Here is a 9,558-nt window from a genome sequence, read left to right as displayed (position 1 = left end):
CTACTGTCACAATAAAAGTGATTCTGATTCATTAGATAGAAATGCATGTTTAATGCTGGAACCTAAACAGGACTTTATGGCAAACAATGGAATACATTTGACCCATTCCACAGAGCAAAAGCCACCCTCCTCCCCCCAACCCAGGAAAATAGGCATCCTACCTTCACTTGAGGTCAATGCAGATTCTCCTGAAACAGGAATATGCATAAACAAACTGTACATGGTGATACTAATACTGAACTGTATAATGGCAACTTTGGAAATGAAAGCCATTCATTTGTTAGAGCAAACATGAAACGCTATTAAGGATACGACAAAACCTTCCAGTATTGAGGTGAAACTCCTTTGGGATTGAACAGTGATGCTATCTGACAAGACATTTTAAAATGTTGACCACGCTTTACAGAAGGTATACACCAGGAAAATAACATCATGCACACTTTCCTTATTATTTCTTAACTTATTTTCAGAGCTGCCCCCAACTAGGAATTATAACAAAGCTATCTAGATTGGTTTGTGACTGCAGAGCAGAGATGGGGACTTTGACTTGAGACTTGAGCCGCACTTAGTTACACACAACAGAGACTTGAGACTTATCCTCAAAGACTTGAGACTTGACATGAAGGAAATGTCTACTAATGTCATCTCTAATCATTGCTGCCACTGTATTCTAATAGATAAGTAGTGAGGATAATACAGTACATGCTTTGAATTCCTTAGTTTGAGCTATGCAGTGTCCTAAGCAGACCGGATGACATGCAGCAGCTCATCCATAGGGACTTGAGACTTGACTTGGACTTTGCCCCTCAAAGACTTGAGACTTGACTTGGTCTTGTGACTAAATAATTGAGACTTGACTTGGACTTGCAAAAAATGACTTGTGAGCATCTCTGCTGCAGAGTCTGTGGCTGCTATTGTTTAGTGCACATACAGACAAATCTTTCATGAATCAAAAAGTAGTCGGTGTATAATCAAGTGTAGATAAAAGGAAAACTAACCAGGCGACGATTTCCCATCTTTTCCATGAACACGTGAGGTGAAGGAAGGAAAACACAGTAATGTAAGACAATAAACAAATGCTGTTCATCTTCATCAGAATATACTTTCTTTATCAGATGTGTGTGTTCTTCCTCCCCACCGTGGCCACTGCAGCCGTCCTCTACCCAAAAGTGAAAAAAATCCTCTACCCTCCAGATGTAGACTGTCTTATCCATAGAGCCGGTAGCGATCGGTGACGTCGGAGAGAAGGCGCAGGCTGTCACATACCTGCAGACAAAATACCAGAATGAAGAGATCAGACTTAACTGGAACCCTTAGCCTAGGCTAAACCCATCCAAACCTGGGCCCTAGCTATCAGGCCAGCAGTCATGTCCATTCCTTCCTGGCACAAGGTAAGAGTGAGCTCTCTCAAACAGCCCAAGCCCCGCCCCCTCCTACAAACACATGACCGACAATCAGTGTCAATTAAAGAATTAACAGATCAAGGGTTACATTCAATACAATAATTTGTTACATTAGCATCACTGAATAACTGGATGACCAATCAAATATATTGCAATGTCCCGATCAACGTTCTAAGACACTCAAAATAGATGTATACATTGTATTCTATTCAAACCACACTTGGCATGTTCCACTACCCCTCTCTACCTGAGGGTGGACTCATCCGCCTCTGTTTCACACACCAGGCCTGAATGAGGAATTGCCAAGTGTTAATTAACACCAACTGCACCACTGTAGTGAGACAAACTACAATGAATAAAATGTCACAAGCAAACACCAATTCAACAGTATAATTCTATATAGCTATAGGGCATGGGTGTCCCCATGACATGCACCAACTGACTCATAGGACTCATGTGGTGCAGGATGTACTGCAAATGAATGTAGAGAGAGCAATAATGCTAGTGACAGTAATAGTGATAGTGTTAGTGACACCATGGCAAATCTGCTCCAAATGACATCATTTGGAGCAGGAAGTTGTGAATGAACGGGGAGCTCTCGGTCCAGGCAAGACAGAGAGAAGTTAAACATTGTGTTCATTTGCATATATAATTGCCTACCGGTTCTGTAATGATACAAAGCTGGTTCAATTAAAACCACGTCAACATCAAACTCGTGAAATAATTTCAAATTAAAACAAGTGGGAACAAAAAGACATGACAAGATTGAAAAACAAACAAACGAACAAATGATGTCATTTAAAGGGAAAATCCATGACAGACATCGTCCTTTTGTGAGGTTCGATGCATTCTCTGATGTGATGTAGGTGTAATAATCCCTCAACCTGCCTCGTCTACTTCAGTTAGTGATTTGCCAAAATGACATTCCTCAACGCTGGAGAGAGGGAGCGTGATTAGCAACGTGATGAGCATGTTGCTTTCAGTCAAAGGTGGCTGTACGGGCATTTAAATAGCCTGTACGTGTGATCATTCAGCTGGCGTGTATACATGTAGGTGGAGAGAGAAATAGCGTCCGTGCAACTTTCTCAAAACCCAACACGTCTCAATAGACCATGTCTGCTCTATTGAAGTCAGTAATTGGTATCTCTGCCTCTTCTATAATGGATTTCTCAGTGTATGATGGAGATGGTTGAAGATCAAAGTGCAAAAATTCTAAGACTAATAAATCTGCAAAAAAAAACATTGTAGCAGCGCTGAAGATATCTCTACTCTCTACATATCCTCACATCTTCTATGTTTGGCCAGGTATCTGTGGAGGTGGTGATGTTTCAGTGATCTGAGGCACATACAACTTAACCATCTGAACCAGGACCTTTGCTGCAAATCATTCCCCTCTCCCCTAACCGTTCCATCAATTATCTAATAAAAGCAAAATGCACAAAAGAATAAAAAATACACACATCATGTAACCACAGCAGTACTGAGAGTAAATATTTCACCTTTCATGCTGGTTCAACGTGTAAAGCAAAACTGCATTATTCTGGAATCAGAATGATTGCGTCCAGTTCAAAACATACCAAGAATATTGTGTTATCAAGGTTACAGAAGATAATTAAAGTTAATTCTATGATATAAACCTACTAATACTGAGTTAATCAATATAAAATAGAGGTGCTTACTGCATCATAGATGGTAACAGTTTTATCCACAGAGCTGAGGGAAATAAAAAGCAGACTTTTTAATGTCAGCAATGTTTAAATGACCCAGTACTTGATATTTTAAAGATAGTTTAGACAAACATTCGCTCATTTGAAATGCAGATGAAAAGCAAACCCAACAAAACAAAAAAATGTTCATTTTTGCCTTACTTGGGGAATAAAGCAATGCATGTCTCCCTCCTGTGGTTGAATTGAATACTACACAATGTTTGTCAAGGATGGCCTACAGATGTCCAGGCCAAAGAATGCCGTGTTGATCTAGATTCTAGAACATGGCTATGTAATTGAAGGATGTGCTAATAATTCCTTGTGAGTTTTCCTAAGGGAGCCAGGCTGCTCAGTAATGTCTGAAATGTCTCCCAGACACAAGCAGCTGTCCGTCTGTGGAGAACGCACAGGAGAGGACAGGAGCTGACTGCCCAGTCAGAGTGTGCAGCAGCAAATCAGGCATGATTAGTTGCCTGAAAAAGAGTGCTCGACACCAGCGCCTTTCTGATATTTTCAGATATATTTTGTATGGGAGCGCTGGAGCGGACGCACAGAAAAGCTGGAGCGCTCTGAAAAAAGACATTGGGCAAAGCGCAATTTCAGACCGCTCTCTACTCTTTGGAAACAACTGAAAAAAGACACTGGAGCAAAAGAAGCTATAAGGACACACGCCCCTACTTGGCAAAAAGCTGAAATGTTCATCTTTCTGGCAAATGTAGGTAAAAGTCAGACTTGAAAGCAGCGTCCTCCTGTCTTGTTTGAGGTGAAAGACATATGATCAAATGTTTTGTGTCCTCTTGCCTGCACTCCACAGGGTTCCCACACCTTCTGAAACATCACATTCAAGGACTTTCCAGGCCCAATTCCCTCAAATTCACAGAGCCAACACAGCATCGTTTGAAACATGGATCAAGCTTCATTCCTAATATGTAGACTAACAAAGAGGATCAACTCTTATTGTTTGCAGGCTGCATTTAGTCAATTAGGGACAGGAGGCTGGACTACATTAATGACAGCAGGATGAGTGCATCACCTTCTCGCCCTGGCTGATGGGGGTGGGCGATGGCTTCTTGCTGATCTTGGTGGTTAACTTCCTCTCCTGCATGCACACAAAGTAACATACAGGCGCTCACACGCGCACACACACACACAAGTAAATTCGAAGAACTGTCTTCAAGATAACATCAACTAACTGAAATTATTGTTTTTCTTTTATACACCAGGTAAAATATAAATTGTGGGTTAGTTTTCTACTAAAAGAAAAGGTGACAGTCCTCAAAACGTAGACAATATTGCTGAAGGTTTGTACTACAGTGATTTTTCACGCTTCTTCTCTACCTTCAACCACACTGGCTGTGTTAACATGCACAAATGCACAGATCAGACGTACATGACTGGGATAAGTCAATCTTATACTGGATGCCTGGCTTACTGCCATATTCAACACTTAAGGCTTTTGCACACCAAGTCCGTATTTTCGTCCGAAATTGACGCACGAAAAAAAGAAAGAATACGACCTCATTTTCTGCGTTTTTCGCATCAGTCAATAGATTTTTGCGAGCTGGGTCCCGTCTGTGTTTTCAGATGACGGATTAAAAAACACGCATACGAAAACAATCGGACTGTGTGTGCAAAGACCTTTACTGTAGCATGGAAATATAGGGGAGCTCATACAGGAGGCGGACTCAGGACAGGGATCTTGAAGACTTACAGTATGTGGTAGATCCCAGGTTTCTTCTGAAAATGTTGTTTTAATGTTTGTTTTTTTTGTTCAAAATTGTCTTTACTTTATTAGGTACCACTGATCGATAGATGTTGAGAGGGAGAGAGAGTGGGGGTTTGCGTGTGTGGGAGGGTTGTATTTGTTTTGTTGTGTTTATTGTACAAAACCTATATTGTAATGCTTGCAATAACAGTTGATAATTGTACAGGGAAAAATTTAATAAACATATTATTAAAAAAAAAAAAAAAAAATGTGATTGGATAGACGGGAGGAGAGGCTGCGTCAAGTTAGGCGAACGACGCCAGAATATATATATATATATATATAGTGCCTTGCTCAAGGGCTCTGTGATGGCAGTTGTCAATGGGTGCTCTTCCCTCCTTTGGCAACTGCCACCACAGAAGACAGAACCCTTGAGCAAGGCAATAAAGCACCAATTATTCACATATTTCCATCCAGATTTGTCCAGACAGGCTAAGGATTCGAACATCTGAACTTACTCATGAACTTAACTTGAACTTAATCATGTAAACCCTTAAAACAAAAGTTCCATGTGGAACTGTCTGATGCTTGTGTGGCCTTCTGGGGCTACTAAATGAAAAAAAAGTTTGGTATCATATAGAGGCAAAGTGACCGCCTACTTCCTGCTTGAGCACTGTACCAGAGATTTTTATCCGCCATTTATTTTCCCATAAACATTTCGTAAAATGCGTATAAAAATAGTTTTGCTTTGTCAAACCAAACGGTTCAGCTATATTTAGAATCGGGAGAGACCATAGAACATTTCACTGGGACCAACACTTAACACATTGAATGCCAGCCATGTTTTCATTCCTGTAGGTAAGTTGTGCCAGGGGTGTTTTTGACGATTCTGGCTCATTTTAGAACAGCCGAGAATTCTTTTCTGTTAAGAATTCATGAACACCAATCATCTAAAAATAACTAATAGAATGTGTGCTTTCTCTGTCTAAAAGAGTTAGTTTGCAGAGTTAGTAGTTATGTAGATATTAGCCGTTGAGTACAGCATGGTTTCAGCGTCTGGAAATTTATTCAGAGATAAATGGCTTTTTGTGAAACAGTCACTTTAACCATTCATTTTTGGCATCAGTAAGACCGTCAGACATTCTAAACAATAGTTTTGAACAGTAATTTCCTCCATAACAACAGGAAACACCCCTCTCATTCAAACTCCTCCCTCCGTGTATCTTCTCCTCCTTCCTCCTGGCTGTACAGCGGGCGTGTCAGAAGCGCTTTTGCTGCTGCCTGCCTGTGTGCCTGCCTGCCTGCTTGCCTGCGTGCGGACGCTCCTTGTGCGAGTCAAGATGGGCCGGGGAATGCGTGGGCGATGGGCAGATGTTGATTCTGGCCTTTCTGAGGTGTTTCAAAGTGTGTTTCACCTATGATCTATTTTGCAAATCGCTCTCCGCTCTCTGTGTGCTGCTGCCGGTGCGCGGCCGCTCTCAGGCAAGACAAGTCTTGAATGGATTACTGTAAAATCGCCACGGCATTTCCTTGAACGGCTTGGTCCCGCGGCAGTTTTTTCTTTGATTTCGGTCGTCTGGGGGAGCACTGTCAACACTTAGTGGGTCGGTAAAATAGATTATACACATTATCTTGCTCCAATAGTGATCTCGAAGATGTAAAAGTTGTTGATTGATGTCCCACCGTAAAAAAAAAAAAATGTTTATGTAAGACGAGTAAACTCGGCTCTGGCACTTAAGCGTTGGATTATGTAAGACGAATTATTTCGGCTATGGCACTTAAGGTGTTAAGATTACATCGAAAATATATTTTCTTTAAATCCGCAATTTCTTTTTACTTTTTGGTCCGAGTGAAATGTTATGTGGTCTCTCCAGTTTCTACATATATCTGAACCATTTGGTTTGAACAAGTAAAACTCTTTTCATAAGCATTTTATCGTCAGAGAGAAGCTGATGCACACCTTCAAGGCAGGTGCGTCGGAGATGCAGTACGTATGAGAGATAAAGAGGAGTCCCGCACACTGTCAATTACTTGCAAAAAAAACTTTTAATAAACACAACGTTTCGGTCTATCGACCTTTTAACCTGATGAAGGTCGATAGACCGAAACGTTGTGTTTATTAAAAGTTTTTTTTGCAAGTAATTGACAGTGTGCGGGATTCCTCTTTATCTCTCATAAGCATTTTATGAAATGTCCATGGGAAAATAAATGGCGGATGAAAATCTCTGGTACAGTGCTGAAGCAGGAAGTAGGCGGTCACTTTGCCTCTCTATTGGGTTCTAAACAGTAGGACAGATTATATGACCAGAATTTAAGAGAACACACCACAATCGACAATTGTAACATTCTTTAATTAATTTAACTTTTTTTTTGCACACCATGGAAAAGTGATTATTATCACAGAACACATTTTGATTACTTAAGAGAACACATTTTGATTATTTAATAGAACACATTTTGATTATTTAAGAGAACACATTTTGATTATTTAATGTTATACACAAAAATGCAAAAAAAGAGAGAAGAGCTTTCATGAGATGGTTGGCCATTCATCCTGCTTCCACAGTCCCTTCTTTGACTATAGGTTGAGGCCACGTCTCATCATAGACGCTGGTTTAGCTGTCTCAGCCTTGCTGGGGGCGGGGTTAGGGTGGGGTAAAAACCCCCGTTCTATCCATTCAGCAAAGTTTGGCTGATAGGCCAGCCCAGGCAGACACGATCGGGGATTTAACCACAGCAGTAACACAAGACGTCTGCTCAGATGTGCGTACATCTGAGCAGACGTCTTGTGTTCTGCTCTAGAACCCCCAAACTTGTAGTTTAGAGCCGCAGCACCGTCTTTTGGTGAGTTAGCCCATGAAATAATGTATATGGGCGGTTTTACCCCACTCGCGCGCCAGCCGTTTCACATTTTGTGGGCGTTCCCAGACATGCGGACTGTCTCTATAGCCATAGCCAGGTTCCTGGCCAGAGCGAGCATCAGGAGCTCCACTTTGGTCTGCTCCATGTCTTCCTCCTGCGTAGGTCTCTCTGGGCTGGGAGCAGCAAACCCAAGGAGGAGGTGAACTCCTCTAAAGAGAACATCGGCTGATGGGTTTGGTCTGTTGAGAAGATCACCTCTTTCTGCTCCGGCAGAGGGCATCGGTCAGCAGTGTCATCCAGAAGCCTGGGAGGGTGCTCTTGGCCGTCATGAGCAGCAGCAGCTTCTACAGGAAAGTTAGTCACTGGGCAGCATGGCTGGGCCCAGGTTATCTATCAGGTCCAGATCAGAGAAGGTCCCAGGCTCGTATGACAGATCTGTAGTTCTTACTGATGCTGACAAATTGGGGGCTTCTTCTTCTCGCTGGGCAGGTCCTCCCTGATCGTCGAAGATGTGATGCGACTCGTCGAAGAGTTTGCGTAAAATGGGGGAATATAGGTCCTCATCTTTCCTGACCTCGTGGATGAAGGAGCTGCCTGATCCTTTAGCGCCCGATGCTTTGAACACGGTCTCATAGACCAGGATATCTCCAGGACCCCACGCAAATCCCAAATGCATCCCTACATACTAAATACTGAAATACTACATACTAAATACGTCAAAAAATACGTAAAAATATATTACAAAATGCAACAGTGTGCCGTACCCTTGGTTTTGCGGTGAACGGACAGGGCGGCGTTGAGGCGGCTCCAGCTGCGTGTTCAACTCACAAGTGTAAAAGTTTTTCTTGTTGGCGTTTGGAACGACGGAGAATCACCGGTCCGGAGGGACGCTCTCCTCGTCTGCGTCTGCGCGGGACGGCAAAGCGGCCAGAAGACGCAGCGGGGTCGTCGGCCTTCTGGGGTCTTGGGGAAACCACTTGGCTCGGCTTGGTTGGACAGTCGAGGGGCTGCTGAAAAGATAAGATTTGACAGGTTAGGCCTTTAGGTGGCGCTCTTATCCAGAGAGAGACTGGCAATCATTGCAACGGCATCTATTATGATCAATCTAAACATTGCATCGTCTACATTATGAGATACCTTGTGCACAAAACAATCAAAATAAAAAGAAGTGTAGAAAAGAAACATGGATGTTTAACTGGGACTGTAAATTCATGTAAATTCCCTGCACATTGAATGCCTATTTAACTTAGCCTGTAAATTTCATGTACATTCAATGTAAACTCTTATTTAACTCCGACTGTAAATTCATGTAAATCCACTGCCTATTTAACATTTATTTAACTCAGTCTGTAAATCTCATGTAAATTCAACGTAAATTCATATTTATCATCCACAGAACACTTCACCACTCATGTGCATATTATATATATTTACTCGATTTGATTGCACTTGCAACTTTGTGATTGTCTTTAGTTATCTTCGTACTTCTTATCTCTGTATGTTGATGTGACCGCTACGCTGCATACAGACACTAAGACAAATTCCTCGTATGTAACTTGCATACTGTGGCAATAAAAGTGATTCTGATTCTGGATGTAGATTTAACTATTACTGTACAAATTCAAAGTAGTAGAAGAGCGACCTTCTAAAGATACTGCAAGACTGTATTGTTTCTAACAGTGAAATCAGAATGAGACCCTTTTACCACACAATACACTGTGACACAACTTAGGATGCAACACATGGCTGTGATATTACTGTATGTTGCATTACTTTGCATTAGCAAGGCTTAATACACACACACACACACACACACACACACACACACACACACACACACACACACACACACACACACACAGTCAGGAGGCTTCTATGGTGT

Source organism: Poromitra crassiceps (assembly GCF_964638095.1).
Source record: "Poromitra crassiceps genome assembly, chromosome: 4".
NCBI lineage: Eukaryota > Metazoa > Chordata > Actinopteri > Beryciformes > Melamphaidae > Poromitra > Poromitra crassiceps.
The sequence above is the reverse complement of the archived record's forward strand: the minus strand, read 5'-3'. Positions refer to the sequence as shown.